This window comes from Lissotriton helveticus, chromosome 9 (genome assembly GCF_964261635.1).
Source record: "Lissotriton helveticus chromosome 9, aLisHel1.1, whole genome shotgun sequence".
Lineage (NCBI taxonomy): Eukaryota > Metazoa > Chordata > Amphibia > Caudata > Salamandridae > Lissotriton > Lissotriton helveticus.
The window spans coordinates 1,127,596,030-1,127,616,046 of NC_136070.1; the positions used below are offsets into that span (position 1 = coordinate 1,127,596,030).

General features: G+C 44.8%; 1 protein-coding gene across 1 annotated transcript in view; it reads left to right on the forward strand.

The window, feature by feature from the left end:
* ATXN7 (ataxin 7) overlaps positions 1–20,017 on the forward strand; it is a 371,238-nt gene that overhangs the window by 346,068 nt on the left and 5,153 nt on the right. The window lies entirely within an intron of this gene.

Here is a 20,017-nt window from a genome sequence, read left to right on the forward strand (position 1 = left end):
ATAAATCAATCCTGGTATTAATCAGTTTTTTATAAATGAGCGAAATAGTGCTATCGGGGATATGCCCATCTAGTATCCGATCTTCAAGCGGGGATGCTTCCGGCACGTCCGAGCCTCGGGGGAAAAACAGACAAGATTGCGTGCCGGATTTGCGCATATCGAAAAGATTCCTTATCATTCAATCCATACTCAACTTTCAATTCCTCAAACGTTTTGATTCTATCCTTGATCCACACATCATCAACCCTGCTGATCCCAATCATGTCCCACCGATCGAATCCCTTCGATTGCCAAAGGGAGCCAAGTTTATCCGAGGCATAGAGTGGAGTAGCCCGGGTCAGCCTGTCAGCCCATCCCGTGGCCGCCGTAGCTCGATACCACACCTGTACCGCCGTTTTAGTGGGACCCGTCAGAGATCTACCGGCTGACTTCGCGTATAAAGCCCTGTTGTAATCGCCGCCGGGCAGCAACCATTTATCCATCGCAAAAGCCGGGTTTAGTGAATGAGCATAAGTGGCGTGGTTGATGGCCCCTAGTTGAGAGGCCCAAAAATAGCGTCGGATGTCAGGGAGTGCGATGCCACCATCGTACCAAGGGAGCGTGAGTTTCGAAAAAGCTATACGAGAATGGCCCCCCCATATCAACTGTCGCTGTAGACTTTCAATCTCCCGGAAATAACCGGCTGGTACTACGTCAAGCGTGTTTTGCAGCGCATAAAGAAATTGGGGGAGCGACATCATCTTAAACAACGCCGCTCGTCCCAGGGGAGAGAGAGGAAGTCTGTTCCACGTTTCTATATCCGCTCGAAGACGTCGGAGAGGGGGCAGCAAATTGCGCTCGTAACGGAGTGTGGGGTCCAGGGTAACAAAGATTCCCAGATATTTGAATCCCTCGAGTACCACCGAAATCGGACATCCACGTGGTAGGAGGGGAGCATCGCCGGAAAGAACATAAAAGCAAGATTTCGACCAATTGATGAATAGACCGGAATTTTTATTGAAAGAAGTCAAAACGTCGAAAAGGACGATCAACGACTTTCGAGGCGACGTAAGGTATAAGAGTATATCATCCGCATATAGAGATATACGGTCTTCAAATCCCGGTGACCATCTGATACCCTTCAAGGATGGCTCCCATCGCAACCAAGCCGCCAATGGCTCTAAAGCAAGAGCAAACAGAAGTGGGGACAGAGGACAGCCCTGGCGTGTACCCCTACCAAGCGCAAAGGAGGCCGAAACACGCCCATTCACCACTACCTGGGCCAAAGGATCAGTATAAAGCAGTTGCACCCAACAGATAAAGGCGGGCCCCTAACCGAATTTAGAAAGGACCGCCCAAAGATAAGGCCACTCCAGCGTATCAAACGCCATAGTGGCGTCTAGAGACGCCAAGATGGCCGACTCCCGCAGAGTCCCGGCTCGCGCCAGGACTCCATGGAGGCGCCGAAGATTAAGTGCCGTATTGCGATGTGGTATAAAGCCGGATTGGTCCGGGTGAACAAGATCTCCTATAACAGAAACTAAACGAGTAGCAAGAACTTTGGCCAAGATCTTAGGTTCAACATTGATAAGGGAAATAGGTCTGAAGGATTCGCAGCGGTCACGCGGCTTTCCCTCCTTATGGATAACCACTATGGAGGCTAACCGTTGATCAGGAGGAAGAGACCCTCTCTCCAGGGATTCCAAAAACATCGATCGCAAATACGGCGCCAGTACGTCCGGACGGAGCTTGTAAAGCTCAATGGGGAGTCCATTAGGGCCCGACGCCTTCCCGGAGCGGATCGATCGGATAGCGGTCGCAATTTCATCAACCGAGAGCGGAGCTTCCAGCAGGTCCCGTTCCGGGCCAGACAAGCATGGTAGTGAGATATCACGTAGAAGCAAACGGGAGTCCTGCTCTGGTCTATCGGACACAGGGGAGTACACTACTCGAAAATGATCGGCGAACCGGGCAACAATCCCAGCAGGGTCAGTGATACTTTCACCATTCACATCAACTATGACAGGGATAACTCGACTCGCGCATTCTCTCCTATCCAACCAAGCAAGCAATTTCCCAGCTCTATCCCCCACATCATACAGACGCCCCTGCTGTTCACGACCCATCTCTTTCGCAGCGTCAGTCACAAGTGCTCTATATTCGTGCTGTTTTAGGTCTAACAAGTGCAGCTTCTCAGGGGAGGCTCCAGGATCCAACTCTCCCTCAAGGATGGAAAGTTCAGTTTCAAGACGGACAACCTCCTCCCGCTTACATCTCTTAACATTGCTAATCGATGAGAGGGCTTGTCCCCGAATGACAGTTTTATACGCCTCCCACAAGGAGACAGAAGAAGACACTGAACCCACATTTTCCGCAAAGTAACAATCGATCGCTTTAAATAATTCCACTCTAATCTTAGGATCACGGAGGTACCATGGGTTAATCGGGGCAACCCGACCTCCTGACCCCAGACGAGAGTTCACAACTAACCACAGCGGGGAGTGATCCGAAATACCCCTGGCAAGATGTTTCACCTCCCCTATGAGGGAAGCCTGGGAGGAGGGCATCAAAACATAATCCAATCTTGAAAGGCTGCCATGGGCCCCGGAGTGAAAAGTGTACTGCCGTTGCCCAGGATGATGTAAACGCCAGCAATCAGTTAGCCCCAGTGCCTCCAAGAAGTCCCCCAGCCAGGATTGAGATTTAACGAGGACTCGGGGAGGGTGACGATCATACATGCCGGACACTACTGAATTGAAATCTCCCCCTACTACAAGCACACCCTCGGGTACTCCCAGGATAACTTTTCCCAGATCAGCATAGGTCTTAGTTTGGAGGCCTGGGGGTATGTAAACCGAGAGCAAAGTAATCACCCTCCCTTCCCAACGCCCTACAATAGCGGCATAACGTCCCCTATCAAGCATAACGTCATCAACAGCAAGAGGGAGGGAGGTCCGAACCAGAATGCCCACCCCTCTGGAGCCGGAAGTGAAACCCGAGTGGGCTATGAGACGGTATCCACGCCTATTCATGGCGTGGCACGTATTACCAAGCAAGTGCGTTTCTTGAAGCAGAACCACATCTGCAGACAAGCGTTTTAGCAACTGTAATACCACCCCCCGTTTAATTCTGTCTCCCAACCCATTTACGTTCCAACACAGAATGCGTAGTCCCCTATCCCCCATCCCAAAATCCACCCCAGGTCTCCCCCCACACCAGCCGCGACACTGCAACATAGGAGATCATCAGTACTATGCCTTGAATAAAACAAAAAAACTTAAAGTTGAACCCCCCAACCCCCCGAACAACATCATACCCCCCACCCCGCACCCCTGCGTAAGACTCGAAAGCCACCCCAACTTGCAGTGTGCCTGTCGCCCTAACATACAACTAATCTACGAAAAGAACCCCAGAGGAGGAAGACACACCCGACCCCCTCCCACACCCCATTAAGACAACACAATAGCGGACAATCGTAGCATAGCATCAAACCACTGCCGAAAGTCAATACGTTGGTCCCGGAGCCGATTCACTCCCTATTCCTGCTCCATCAGGCCGCCCTCTGCTCCACCGGAGTGTTCCGAATGATCAAATTGTTCCTGTCCAGGGGGCAACGAGTCCAACCAGTCACTAGCAGCTCCAGGATGGTCAAAGAAAAATGTTCTGTCATTGTGAACCACACGCAGACAAGCCGGGAAAAGCATGGCATATTTCATGGCTCTCTCTCTCAGTCTCTTCTTCACTCCTTGAAATCCCAGTCGCTGCTTCTGAACCTGTTGGGTGAAGTCCGGGTAGAAGCTGACCGCGGCGTTTTCATATTTCGTAGGGCCCGATATGCGGGATGCCTACAGGATCGCATCTCTGTCTCGAAAGTTAAAGATCCGCGCAATGATGGGGCGCGGAGAAGCTCCTAACTTGGGCGGGCCACTTGGGATTCGGTGGGCCCGTTCCACTGCAAAAAACTTGCTTAGGCCCTTGGGCGCTAGGTGATTCAAGACAAGGTCCTCCACCAGTAGGTCCACCGCCGACGAGTCCGTCGTCTCCGGGACACCAACCAACCTGACGTTGTTCCGCCGTGCGCGGCCTTCAAAATCGTCCAAGCGTCGGGAGAGGTAGTCACGGGCGGATCTCAAATTACCGACCTCCGTCTGTAATTCAGAGACGTCGGCGACAAGACTGGATGTCTTCAAGTCAAGGGATTTGACCTTCTCGTTAGTCTTTGCGAGGTCTGCCCTGATCAGAGTAACCTCTATAGCAACAGTGTCAAGCTTGTGGGTCAGGGCCTCATACTGTTGTCCCAACACGGCCTTCATCCCAGCAATGGCGCCCATGACGTCTTTCAACGACGGTTCTTCACCCAACAGGGAGTCATCCCCAAAGGTGGCCGGAGGCTTAGTCATGCCGCTCGGAGATCCCTTAGTGAGGGTATAGCGATCCATAACGTTGGACTGCACAGGACCTCCCCGAGTTGCCGGTCTGGTCTTGCGTCTCTCCGCCTCGGGCTCAGTGGCCATTTTAGGTCGTGCGCCCCGGAGGGTATTTTGAGACCTAGTAAAAATGGCTACACTCGATGCGCCCGGATCAATTCTGAAAATAAGTGGAGGGCCGGCCACTGATCAAAGTGCAGCGAAAGTCTAGATCACCAAGCGATGACGCGACATTGAAAGAAACAAGTAACCAGGGCGACCAAGGCAAAGTCAGTGAGGCCAGACCACAGGAATCGAAACTGAAAGTAGAAGACCGGGCATGGGAGCCTCGCCTGGGCCGTTGTTGTTCGATTGCCACTGGGCTGGCAGAGAAAGCAAGCCCGGGGCAGTACCCTGGAGCAGGCCAGAAATGTTCAAAAGTCCTTATCTTCGGCTCCCGTGGGCCAATTGGCAGTCCGAAAACTGATAAATGATCAGCAAGGTCACGACCACAAAAGCCTGTCGTCTAAATCAGGATAAGATGCAGGACAATCGGTGGAGGTGGCGAAGGTCCGGGAGCTCTGAGCTCACGCGACCATCTTGGGTGCGCGCTAAGCTCCTCTCTGAATCTCAAGGCTTGCCTTTCTTGCTTCCAGCGGCGCCGCATATCATCACAACAGATGCATTACTGGAAGGTTGGAGCTTTCCTCCAAGAACTACAGATCAGTGGAAAATGGTCCAAGTCCGAAAGACAACTCCACATCAGTCTCCTTGAACCGCGAGCTGTCTATCTCACTCTTCTGGCATTTCTACCAAGAATCAGGAATTCTCTAGTGCTCGTTCTCTCAATGGGGCACTCCTCTCCTTGACCTGTTCGCTACAAGGCAGAACACCAAATGTCAACTCTTCACAAGCTGGCGTCCCCATAAGGGATCTCTAGGGAATGCATTTTCGATCACATGGTGTAACGTCTATGCATACGCTTCTCTACCGTTTCCATTGATTTCCAGAGCTCTCAGGAAATTGAAAGCGGAGCCTTGCACACTCATTCTGAAGCCCCAGCTTGGCCACGCCAGCATTGGTTCACGGAGCTTCACCTTCTCTCCCTGGAACCACCGATCCAGTTGAAACCGTTTCCCTCTCTTGTCACAATGAACCACCAGCAAGTCCAGCATCCGGATCCGGCATCTCTCAAATTATCCGCATGGCTCCTGAGTTCAGAGAATTCCAGGACCTAGACGTTCCGCCGGATTGTAGAGCAGGTCTGGCTCGGGCTCAAGCGGACAGTACTAACAAAGCATACTCCTTAAAATTGAAAAGGTTCTGCAAATGGTGCAAGTCACAGAAGATACACCCTCTTTCATCTTCTCCAGTACAAATATTGCCTTACCTTCTCCATCTGGCGAACTCAGGTCTTGCTCACGCTTCCATTAAAGTTCACTTGGCTGCAATATCCTGTTTCAGAAGATCTTCTGTTGGCCCTTCCCTTTGATCTAACTGGTTGATCAAGTAGTTTCTTAGAGGCCCGTTCAGGACTTTTCCTCCTTTAAAACCTTTACCTCCCACTTGGCAACTCAACACAGTTCTTGCTCAGTTCATGAAATATCCTTTTGAGCCAATACACAGAGCTGATTTTAAGTACCTTTCCTGGAAAATGGCACTCCTTCTGACCCTTACCTCAGCGAGGCGAGTGAGTGAGCTCCAGGCATTTTCAATTCAAGGCCCTTTCCTTCAGTTCAAAGACGACGGGGTTATGCTACGAACAAATCCTAAGTTTGTGCCGAAGGTCCCGTCAGACTTGTGATGCCTTTTGCCTATTACTCTTATATGTCTAATGGGACATTACTTTATTTATGTACCGGGGACTCCCATTCCGACGACTGGGAATGATTCAGGCATGTGAATCTGAAAGATACCAATACTGGATAACTGCAGTTACAGGTAAGTAACGGTTTTCTTCCCAGAGTGTTCACAAAATGTCTAGCAGTAGTGGCAGCTCATCTCAGAAGATAAGATTTATGTCTAACCGTACTTAGACGATTGGCTCGTCAAACAAGCACACACCAAAAGTGTTTGCAACACACTCAGACTACATTAGACCTATTCCACCAATTGAGTTTCACAGTCAATACGCAAAAGTCTCAGCTTCAGCATTCACAAATGCAGTCCTATCTGGGAGGACTGCAAACACTCACACAGCTCTTCTCCCACTGCGGCCAACATTCTAAATATTCAAACTCTCTTGCTACAGTTTTAGACCAACCAATAATTGGCAGTCAGGACTTTCATGTAACTGCTAGGAATATGGCATTATGCATTGCAATAGTGCTTCATGCCAGATTGCACGTGTCCCCTACAAGACTGCTTAGCACTTCAGTGGAATAAGTCCCAGGGTCAATTAACATATCTAGTGTTGGTGGACAGCCGCATCAATCATCTTCTGCATAGGTGAAACACACAAAACTTATCAAAAATGCGGCCCTTCATCGACCCTGTTCCACAGATCGTCCTAACAGCAGACGCATCTCTCACAGGTTGGGTTGCCCATCTACAGAACTTAACAATTCAGGGTCTGTGGGACAACAAGCACAAAAGTATCCACATCCCCTATCTGGAGTTTCTAGCTGTGTATGTAGCACTGAAAGCCTTTCAGCCTCACTTTATAAGGAAAGTTTTCTTAGTCCGCACGGACAATATGACAGCTATGTACTGTGGACAAAAACAGGGGGGTGGGCGTAAGGGGGACACACTGCAACGATCACGCTTCTCTCAGACCATTTGGTGTTGGGCAATCCATCACAAAATTCATCTGGCAGAGCACCTCCCAGGAATGAAAAATCTAAAATGCTGACCTCATCAGCAGGATGTGGCACCAAATACACGAGTGGGAACTTCATCCCCAAGTTCTCCTTCCATACTTTAAATAATGATGGATTCCCACAAATAGATCTGTTTGCCACAGTGGACATCTCAAAATACCCAAACTTCAGCTCCTGGTTCCCACACCCTCTATCCAAAGGCAATGCCCTACGGTTTAATTGGTCAGGGATATTTGCCTATGCTTTTCCACCTCTCCCTCCGTTTCTGGTTCGGAAGCTCAGGCAGAAATCGCTCACACTGATTTTGGTGACTCCCACATGCGCCCGTCAACCGTGGTTCACCACACTCTTGGAACTATCAGTGGTTCCACATCAAAAGCTGCATCTCATTTCCAGCCTTCTCACTCAGAACCTTGGAGAAATCAAGACACCCAAACCCCAAGGAGCTAACAAGCGTCAGTAAGCGGTGTTTGATTGCGGCACACCTGAGCTGGATCTGCAGCGGACGGTGTTCGTGCTACAGTGCTCGCGGCAGGCTCCAGAGGCACACGTTGAGAGGAATCATTCCCAGTGTTCAGCGGGTGAGGCAGATGCCGATGAACTGACTGCTCCTGGATTTATTCTCCTTTTTCTCCCTTTTCTTTTTGGCGATTTATACTGGCTCTGCAATACAAACAACGAAGACAGGATAAGATTCCGGTGAGTGCGTGGGGGCAGCCAAACTGCCAAAAGAGATGCTACGCTGTTTGCGGCAAGGTGCACTGCTTGCTTAAAGACTGGTGTAAGAAAAGAGCGATAACAGGCAACGCTTCTTTACACTCTCTCTCTGTATTCCCTCACTTTGAGAGAATAAGACTTATTCAGCACTGTGAGTCTGTGAGCAATTACCTTGGTGTAGTTGAGCGGCGTATATTATTGGTAGTTGTGTGGTGTGCAGTAATTAGGTATGCCGCCAAAAACGGCTCGTGGTGGCAAGACAAGGGGCAATGTGGAAGCGCCAGCTGGTACCCGGGCAGCACTCGCTGGGAAAGGCCCAAAGGAACACAAAGGGGAAATGCTGCAAGAGATCATTATGCAAGGGAAGGGCTCTACCCAGGGGCCCCCTAAGGTCCCATTGATTTTTCAAGTGGCTGTCGGCAAAAAACTGGCTGTATCATCATCAGCTCTCCCGAAAACGCCCCCAGCTTCTGCAGTTGAAAGCGGCGACGCTGGCAGAGGAGAGTTAGTTGCCGCGATTTCTGTAGAAATCCCTTAGGTGTCGGAAGCTATTGAGCAGGTTCAGATTAATGCTACATTTTCTAGTGAACCCTCTTTAACAGAGGGAGACGCTGCAATAATCGATGAAGGGAACGAAGCTTCCAGCAGCTATTCTATGTCTAAACCCTCAGATGTGTCGGAAGGCAATGGTGACGATATTCAATTACAGGGTGATGGGTCTCCTAGCAGCTCCCCCGTAAATATGGGCAATGTTTTAGAGAAACTTCTTCGGGGGCTGTAAAAATGGAAACTCTTACTGTACGGAAGGTGGCCAAGGCGGGGGGAGGGCTGCTGTTGAAATGGTAGAAGCACCGGAATGGGATCTCTCCATTGGAGAAAAGACGCCTGAGGAAATGGATATTTTTGATGATCCAACTGGGGGCTTTCCAGAGGAAATACAAGGCCAAATATCACTTGAAGTAATTTATAAATGCATTTCTGACCACCGGAAGGAAACATGGGCAGGGAATTCTAAGACGCACACTGCCTGCAGAAAGAATACTGTAAGAAGACTTACAAAAACATGCAACGACTTCACTGAGCTAATGGCTGAGGCTGAGACCCGTATTTCATCAGAAGACCAGATGGTAGTACAAAAGGACCTAGTCGTAGATATGAAGGCTAACAAAGAGGATGTGCATAATATGCTGGTCGACATGGAAAATCAACTGCGTCGTAATAATCTTCGTATACTGGGCGTACCGGAAGGACTGGAGGGGCAAGATGTCCGGCAATTTGTAATTGAAATGTCTGAGGAAGTGCTCCCTGAACTTAAAGAATGGAAATAGACTCAGGAAATACAATGCACGCACAGATTCACCTTTCGGCAACGGGTGGCAAGAAATGGACAGTCAACGCAGCAACCACGTGCGATTTTGATTTCTTTAAATAACTTCCTGGCCAGACAGGCAATATAGGACCTGGCGCAACCTGATAAGAAGAGAACTGGGAAAGGGACACATTTCTTTGTTAGACCTGCAGTGGAAAAAAGATGGCAGATGCGCCAATTGATAAATCCATTTCAAGCATAAGGCGTAAAAGTGTTTCTATTACAGCCAGCTACCTTAAAGGTTGTCCATAAGGGCCAAATGCGCTTTTTTACCTCTGAGGTTATTGCTAAAGAATATTTACAATCATTGGGGTGACGAGGAATGACGCTTAGAATATGTATGTTTTGCATCACTGCAGCTGTAAAGTGGGATGGAAGATGAAATATATATTGGTGTGATAGTGTGACTGTTCATCTGCATATATAATGATACTTCGGGAAGGGTGAGCACCAAGTGGGCTATTCACTGAGCATCACAAGGGCGATTGGCCCTAAGGCCTCAATCATGGGGGAGGGTCACGGGAGTTGGGGGCTTTTTGAGGTAGGTGGTGGGGAAGTGTAGGGGGTCACTTGGGAGGAAGGGGGGTGGCAGGTAAAGGGGGAAAACTCAGTTCATAGCATGTGTTGTTGGTATGCTGCGACTTATATAGACAGTGAGATATGACGGCATTAATGGCAGATAGGAGGAGTGATAGGCAGCTGCGAATATGCACATTTAATGTATGACTAAATAATAATGCTCTTAAAAGGAAGCGTGTTGCTGCTGATTTAAAGTTAATAAATCCAGATATTTAGTGTTTGCAAGAGACACATGTCCCTTGGTCTAATAGGAGTATACTATCTGAGTTGGGGCATACGGTAATTACAGCATCCAGACAGTCTATTATGAACAGGGGAATGGCGATTTTAGCACGACGTTGAATCAGGTACAGGGAAGGAGAAGGTTGACAATCTGGGGAGGTGGGCCACTACGGAGTGCGTTATAGGCGATACTAAGATAGTTTTTTGTACAGTATATGGCTCTAATCTGGATGAGTCTGAAACCCTGAAATTCTTGAATGTTGAATTGGCGCTATGGGGAACCTCGTTGATACGGTCTGGGGATTTCAATATACATGGGGAAGGCCAGATGTGGGACCCTGAAATGTGAAGTATAGTGGGCGTAAACCTAAAGTATATAGGGCCCTACAATAACTATTGCAGAATCATGGGCTAGTGGATGGGTGGGCTGCTGTGAATCAGGGGGATCCAGGGTATACGTTTTATTCATACCCATATAATAAATTTGTTCGGCTAGACTGTGTTTTTGCCCCGGCCCCTTACGGTGGGTGCAAGAATGCAAGTATGGTCACAAATTACGACGGATCATGGACCAGTGTTAGTAGTTCTTACTGGCCTCAGCCTTGCAAGGGAATATAGATCTTTTACCTTTAACAAGAAGCTACTATGTGATGTTGATTACATCAGCCGTATTAAGACCTGGGCTAAATTAATTCTTGAGAGTAACAGAGGCATGGCTACTCAGTCAATGGTTTGGGATGCACTGAAAGCTGGGTTGAGGGGGGAAACACTTGGCAATGGGTGGGCTAAGCAAAGGCAACAGAAGGAGCAAATGCTGGGTATTAGGATCGCTAAAGGTAGCAGAGCGGAAACTTATACAAGTGGTTAGAGACCATGCAGATCCCAAGGAAGCACAAACTAAGACGTCATGCTGTAAGGCTAGGATTCATGGGATATGGTGTCAGGAAATCGCGGCTCAACTTAAAATGTATAAAGAGGAAAGGTATGAATATGATTGCTGCTTAGCTCAAAGGCTGCGGGGTAGGCAAGCTCCCCAGAGAATTGCAATAATAGAAGATGGGAAAGGGGGCGCAGCAGAAACTATGGAAGGGATATTAGGGGTGCTCCACTCTTATTACAAAGAGCTTTATACGCAAGACATAGTGCAGCATGCCAATATAGCGCAATTTTTGCAGACATTAGAATTGATTGGGCTCGGGCAAGAAGAACAAGATGGGTTGGAAACCCCAATAACAATGTTAGAACTGGAGGAAGCATTGGGTTCACGATCTTTGGGGAAAGCGGCAGGACCAGATAAACTCTCATTGGAGATATACCAGACACTCTTTTCTATTATAAAAGAAGACATGTTGGCTACATTTTTAGAGGCTCAGGTGGGGAATCCACCACCCTCTTGGGATGATGCCAATATTGTGGTCTTCAAAAAGAAAGGTAAATCTGCGAGGCTCCCTAGATCGTACAGACCCATATCTTTACTAAATGCAGACGGCAAGCTCTATTAAAAAATTCTAGCAACTAGAATGGCTCAAGTTATATCTCCGTTAGTCTCCAGGCATCAACATGGTTTTATACAGGGTCGGAGCACAATTAATCATATACATAGGGTGATTGCAGCGATTGATTATGCCAGTGTACAGCAAAAGCAAATGGGCATAATTTTATTAGACACCGAAAAAGCGTTTGATCGTGTATCATGGCCGTTACTCGGGCGGTTTTGCGCGAAATGGGGTTTGGACCACGCTATATAACATCTATACAAACTATGTATAAAGGACCACGGGCTAAAATATGCACTTTGGGTAGAGAGTCATCCTTTGTAAATATCAATAGGGGAACAAGGCAGGGGTGTCCGTGCTCGCCACTTCTTTTTGCTATCTACATTAATCCACTGTTAATATTACTGGAGACAACCAATGAAATACAGGCACTGACACTTGGGCAATATCAAGTGCGTGTCCATGCTTACGCGGACGATATAGCGGTAGTGACGGCTGACCCAGAGCAAGCGGCAAGAGAAATCGATAACCTAACTCAGAGATATGGTGAAGTTGCCGGGTATAAGTTGAATGTATCTAAAACCCAGATTGTTTGTACTGAAGGACTTTGTCCAGGAGAAGCGCGGGTCATGCAAGAAGCTAGATATTTGGGCATAAAAATTAGGATGTCACTTCAAGAGGTTGTGGATGTAAATTGGGCAGATATAGTTTCTTCAGCACGGCGACAATTGGAGCGGGTTGAGTGCTTGCACTTGTCAATGGTAGGGAGATGCAATGTACTTAAAATGTGTATACTCCCTGAGGCAATGTACTACTTTAGGACTGTCCCACTCTTTTAACACGCCCTCAACTGTTACAGCTGCAATCCCTTGCTGATAGGTTTATTTGGGGACAGAAGAAACCTCGCCGGGCTTTGAAGTATATGACGCTACCAGAGCGTGGGGGATGGGCAGTACCAAATTTTACATTTGACTATTTAGCGTGCCTCCTGCAAAACATGCAGTATCTTGTGACCGGGGCGGAAGTACAACACGCTGAAGCGCCAAATATATACCAAATGCTGATGGGGACTCAGGTCAGTGAGGCTTTAATTAAGTTCTATGAACCTAGTTACTTTAAGAGGACGAGGTTTAAAATCTTTAGGACAGCATATAAAGCCTGGAAGATAATACGCAAATTGGTATCAATTGGTCGTATAAATTACTATACACCTTTACACGCTACAGAATTATTCCCTGCTATATTCTGGGATGCAAGGATGGGTAGATGGTATGATAAGGGGATTCAGCATTTAGGAGATCTGTATAGCTGTGGGATAATGGTTTCTTTTACAGAATTAGTTGAGCAGTATATTTTATTTAAGCTTGACTTCTTTAAATTTTTACAAATTCGGGACTACTTAATTAAACATTGTAAACACCTAGCAGTAACACCCAATATGTTAATAGAGGCAGTGAAGAAAAGAGCTACGATCGGGACGTTATATGAAATATTGACAGAGACTTTGTAATGATATTGAGAGACATGATGCCAAGTGGAGTGGAAGATTTGGGACTACAGGAAAATATGTGCAACAATCAATTGACACTGCAGCTAAAGTTATGTTGACAGCTAATTTGCGCACTCAACATCCTAAAACTTTGTTTAATTTATCCCACACCCCTGTTAAAATGAAGAAGTGGGGGAACCCCATGATGGGAAATGCTACAGATGTCAGATGGAGAATGCTGATATTGTACATATTTTTTTTATTGTATAGGGTTAAATCAGTTTCAAGAGGATATATCGCAGTTTTTGACTCATATTACTGGGATCAATGTGTGTATCTCTAAAGAGGTGATGCTAACGGGAGTGGGTGAAGGTATTCAGCCTGCTCAGGCATGTTATCCATTCAGGTATTCTATCTTTATGGCAGTTGCCGTTGCTCGACTGTGCGTTGCTTCTGTGTGGCTTCAACCTGAAGCACCATCGTTTGAAATGTGGCGTGCAAAGTTTTATAATGTATTTAATTTGGAATATAGGTTGTATAGCATTAAATCTGTGAAGAAAAAAAGCTGGGGGGTCAAATTTGGGGGCCTGTGTTGCAACATATGGACCTATCACTGAAAAACAGCAACCTCCTATATATATATATATATATATATATATATATATATATATATATATATATATATATCATGTTTTTTCTTTTTATTGTATAAATTATGCTTGCACCAATGATTTAACTATTGATTTGTAAGTATACACATGCAATGAACTGGACAATAAAGAATTATTTCAAACCCCAAGGAGCTCAATCTAGCGTTTTGGCGCCTGAAATCATAGTTTGGATACTTTAACTTGCCGCCAGATTGTATGACTATTCTTAAAGAAATAAAGCCTACCACCAGAGCATGATATGCGGCGAAAATGGAAGAGATTTGTTGTATATTGTAACAACAACAATATTGATCCGCTAGATGCCTCTATTCAAAATATTATTTTTTACCTTTTGCATCTACCGCAAGCTGGTCTAGCCTACACATTCATTCGTTGCACCTTGCAGCAGTTGCCGCATATTTGCTTTTCTTATATGGCACAGATTGCTGTGGAGGGGTTTTAAAATGTTTGGGACATGCAGTCAGGGCATTTGCAGCCTGGTTGTTTATTGACCGCCATCTCTACTCACCATGGTTCATGCAGTCTACCATGTTAGTTTGAGGAAAAAATGAAGTGGGAAATATTCTTCAGTAAGCCCATACTAACCTCAATTCTTCTGTTTTAATTTAACCATGGTGGGGATGACGTCTTTAACTGCAACCACACTAGAGATGCCTCTACATCCCCTCCCTGCTAGTCTCACCCCTTAAATAACAAACACACCTCTCCCTTCATAATTAACATGTACATTTTGGACCAGACTTGATAAGCTGTGCGTACTCCTTGGCAAGGTGTTGTAATATTGTGTAAAACTCTCCCCCTGTTGTACAGTACAGATCATCATGACTGTTCCAATGGTCTGAGTCCTTTGTATATTGCTACACCTCTCTCATTGACTGGGAACAATTTGCCCCTCTATGGCGACCCCATTCCCTTTCCACTTTTTCAGTAATGGGAACATGCACAGCATCGAGTGTGATTGTGTTTGAATTGACCCATATCCATGAGAAAAGCCTCTTCCTCTTAGAATGGAAGTTCGAATGTTTCCAATTCCAAATAAGTGTTTGTCTGGTTTTAACAAAAGGCAATAAACCATGTACATTTTAGAACATTACTTTAAAAATTATAAATGTAAATACAGTTATTCAAAAATATCAATTGTTTATTGATAATTAGTTGATACATTTGCAAAATTACTCGTGAAGTTGAAGCTCCTTACAAACTTGTGTTTCTTAAGTCAGGGCTGTGCAACAAAATGTCATGGCGTGACACTAATGATATAAGAAATGCAGGTTTGATTTGATGTTTTAGAAAAATAAAAGCAGGATTTTCATTATTACTTTAGATTCCATGCCCTCTTGACTTTCAACCCACCTGAAAAGAGATGAAAATGAAAGTGCATATAATCTCGAACAGGATTCATAAGTTTAAACAAATAGGATGCAACACTGCACACATTTAAGTAGTTGGCAAGCATACCATTGTACTGGACTGTCTCTGGCATTATGGTTAGAATACCAATTTGGTATTTCATTAAGTGCAGTAATTAGAAAAAAATTGACTTATTTTTGACTTGCAAGACTTTAACTCACATTACTTAATGCTATCACTTTGCAAACCTGGTCACCAGGTACGTTGATAGTCTCCCAATAATGTGTGAATAATAGCATATGGTGTGCAAAGGTTGACGTTTACTGAGATGAGTTGGCCAAAAGGAATAGCCTAGTCTCAGCTGACTACCTTGATTGGGGTAGGTTGTGTCAGGCTAGACATCTCAGCCAAACAGTATTTTGGTGTTGGTTAACGCAGATTTTCGTCATGTGTACTGGTGCACCTTAAGTGATTGATATCATTTTGGAACATAATCCTTGATTAATTAAGCCACCCATCAGTGTGACGTTTTAAGAGCTCTGTGGCCATTATGTTTGTGAAAAGTATTTTAGCAGCTATTATCGGCCTCACATAATTCTCAAATGCATACAGGTTTCTAAATACATGTACTCTGAAACCAGTTGAACGCTCTGCTTGAGGAGATTATAAGAGTTTTGTTTAATCCGGTTCATCAAAAACTATGCCCGTTGATTTCCTTTGGTTATCACAATCTTTCTTGTTCTGCAATATAATGATAAGCTCCAGTAGCACACTAGTGATCATTTTAAGTATGTTCACATACGATCATATGGTCAGTGCACCATAAAGCCATGATTTCCACAGGCCCCCTCTTATGTTTCATTTATAGGTATTCTTATTTCTTTGACAGGTCTGTAATAATAAATTAAACACCAGAGGTGCAACTCATTGGTTCAGAAGAGAGACCGCAATTGTCCAGGCTAACCATAGCCCATTTGTTAAAGTGAAAGGAGTGGGCCATTTTTAGCACCATTCATGTTTTATTGCGTATGTTAGCTTAATACCCACAAAGGATCACAGTTCACCTTATTGAATGGAATGGGTAGGTCTAGAATTGCACAAAAGTTAAGGATCTAGTTTGTTTCTGAAACGTATGCCTCCAGACACGTCCACTCATTTACAAAGAAGTTTAGCAAAAACATTGCATAACAGAGCACCACATGGCCAACTGTTTCTCCCCAGGGTCACAAGAACACACTCATTTGAGTTGAGTGACTAATTCAGCCCCTTTGAAAGATGATATAATAAACCTCTTACCAACCTTCATTAGGTTTTTTCTTTTAGTGATTGTTGACATCAGAGATTCCTCACTACTTCTGAGAGGGCACCACTCAACCAGCTCTTACCGCCACCTTTTCTTAGTTTCTGAGAAGATGTTTCAATAATAATAAGTCCTTGAGAATGGATAATTAATGTCAAGTTTTAATCTCTAGAAGTGAATATGCAAAGACATAAGTCACGTCCATGTCCTTCTTGATTAAGTTATCAAACTTCAGTCATTATTTTTATCCTCCTTAAAGAAACCCTAGGCCTCCAAGCTCAAAGTCTCTCAAATGGGATACCGAAGTCAATTTTGCGGGGGTAGAAAGTTGCATTCTAGCTGAGCTTTAATCCTAAGGAAAGAATAGTGTAATTAATATTTGAATTATAACCATTTTGTTCATAGTTTGGTCTCCAGCTAATGGGGCCATTTTGTTAAAAAGTATTTAAATTATTCCACAAGAAGAGGGCCTAAACCCACACCTGTCTCTTCAACAGAAAATGACCATGCTTGCTCTGTGCCCTGTCATCTTGTCACTGAAATCACCTCAGCGTCTTAAAAATTCTAAAGGAATTGCTATCAAGAATTTTAGTCCACATTTTTCCTATTTAAATGTTTTGTTAATGGATTTCCAGGATTAAAATGGATGATAGTAACAGACACAGTAATATCTTTTGCACAATGACTCTGATACACACATTTGTATGGCCACCAGGAAGCTATCTGTATGGCAACCCCTACATGGTCATGCATAAGATATTCTGAACCTGAAGACAGTTAAACAAGTTCCTTTCCCCCTCTCAGCCCCTTCCCCCGACCAGATTTTCATGATAGAGCTATTGTCTGCAAAATGCAATACATTTGGTGTTGAATTGTACAGTGCACTGTTAGCATGCGACCTGTATAAGAATGATGACATAAAAACGTGGAATATGTTCCCCTTGGTTGCACATAGAAGTACACGTTGTCTGCTGTTGGCAGTTCATAAAAAAATGCTGCTTTGTGGTTTTGTATAAAGTATCTGACAAGCTAGCTTTAAGCAAACACAAGGAGATGATTGACGAAGTGCTGAAACTTTTCAGACATTCACCCCCAGTCACAGATCTGAGTTGAATCCATCATCCTTCTTTAGCTCACTTTGCCACCCCAGTTCAGACATAGCTATATGCAAATCAGTCTTGGCCCTGTGCCTCATGGGAACAGTCCAGCCCGAACTGCCAAGCCATGCCTTCACTGGACTTTAAGGGCAGAAAAGTCATTGCAGCAGAGGGATGAAATGCTGCAATATCAAGCAAGGACGCTACATGGTAAAATAGAAGCACACAGACTATCCATGACCGGAAGTGTGGATGTGCTCAAACAAACCTTTTGGCTCTTGTTATTATGGTAAGTGAACTCTCTACTACACGTTCTCTTTAGTTTAGACCTCCTACTTCTGATATGGCATTCTGAAGTCAATAAATATTTGCCATAAAAACAAAAATAAAAGTAACGTGGTTATTTGGGACAAATGTAATGTAACGTATGGCGATAACAGAACATGGGGAAATAGTCCTGCGAAGTATTAACGATCACGTTTGGGGGGTAAAGGGATCCATTATGGATGACTTAGAAAAGCAGGGGTTGTGTAAAGAAAATAAATTCAGTCCGTGTATTAGTTGGCATGTAGATTATCACGCAGTATGATGATTTCACGTCATTCTGTGATAATTCCTAACCCTTTCCCTGCTGGAAAATGTGTAAGTTAAAAAAAATTGCTCTCTATTGTATGCAGCCATAGGCACCACTGCAAACTGTATAGGTTTGTTTGCTCCTGTAGACCTTTTAGTTTAGCGAAACCTCCCTTTCAATATGTAATTACAGGCTGAAGATGTTTCAAATTGTGGACTATTTGTTTCTTCAATAAGATTCCTCCATACTCTTTTGGCGGTCTCAAACAGACAAATATAAATGTTGCAGTGCTGATTAAAGACATGTTATATTTAATGACATGGATTTGCAGTACCAAATATATTAAAAGGAGTGCTGTTTGCCTAAGCTCATATGTAAGATTCACTCAATCAGCGACGAGTATCAACCTAGGCTTTTATCATATATTTAGTCATATCTGTAAATAGCATTCTCTTCCCTGAAGAGTTTGTGGAGCTTCCCTCTTCTTAAACCCACACTCCCATTCCAGCAAAAGTGTCTCTAGGGATCTTGCACTGGAACCCCAATTGCCTGTGCCGAGGAGATCTGAGTGTAGGTTCAACCAAGCCCACTAGCAAAGCTTGAGGTACATGCCAACTTGATCAGAATCTGAGTCACAGCAGATTTGATTGTCAGACAAGCTGAACCCAAATGAATCTGAGACCGGGGGAATGAAATAAGCTTTCATTATTGCGTAATGGAAGGTCATTGTACTTCTCTTGATCAGCCTTGTAGTTTTAAGTAATCAGGCGTCATCTAAAGCATTCCTCTTCTGGCAAGTGGCATTATGAAGAGAAGATGAAACTAGTGCATCAAAGTGGAATTCAAATGCTGGATTAGTCTTGCCCCAAGTTTATTCTGCACCCATGATCTTCAAGGTAAGACAGTAGCTCTGCTCTGTGTTCCTGTCTGCAGTAGCAACCTTGGTAGTAGGTGAATTTATAGAAAAACGAAAACATAGAAACCACATTGGAGGAAACCAAATAATGGAAAACCAATTTAAAGGGGGGAAAAAAGACGACATTTAGAGGAAACAATTAGCATTTTAAAGGAAAGGTGGTTTTAAAGAAAATGGTGGAGTCTAGCACTACTGTAGGGTTTTCGGTTTCAGGGATGGATCATGTACAGGGCGATGAGGAGATTCTTAGAGGTCAGGAATCATTGGTTTTAGGACATAGAATGGGGTTTTAGGATTCAGAGATTGGGGGTGATGAGAGCTTTTAAGTGTTCATAGATGAGTCCTGTTTAGGTGTGTGAGGTGTTTTTAGATTTCAGCGCTGGGTGGAGTGTATGAGTGTCGAGAGGTTTTGGGGTTCATGGATGGGCAAGGCCAATGGCTGGTGAGGGTTTTTAAAGTTCAATTATGGGCAGGGGCTGGGGTGGTGAAGAGTTTTTAGAGTTCAGGATGGGGTGGAGTGTAGGGTGGTGATGGGGATTTAAGGATTCAGGGATGGGCGGAGTTTAGATGTAGAGGTGTTTTTAGGGTTCAGGAATGAGTAGTTTAAGTTGTTGAGTTCTTACAGGCCATGGATGGCTGCATTGTTCATGTTTTCAATTACATCTTTAACATACAATTATACGTTGACATGTTGGCTCAGAATCTGTGCTACAGCATCTGGGCACTCATCCTTTCATCTGCACTTGAACCTTTTCTCAAATGTTTTCCTCTTAATGTGAAGAGTTTGCAGGCTTTCCAGTCCATATTAGATTCAGTCGCTACTGCAGTACTTCTTTGTGTAGCTTTAGAGATAAAGTTGTACTAAAAGTCCTGACTAGAATGCACAGACCTTTCCCAACACCTTCTTTCTGACAAAAACGACTTGCAGTTTGTTTTTACTTATTACAGGTGCATCCAACAAATTGATATGTAAGGATAGCAAGTTACAAGTGCTTCCAAGTGAAGTGCCCAGATCTCATTGGTAATCTTGAGA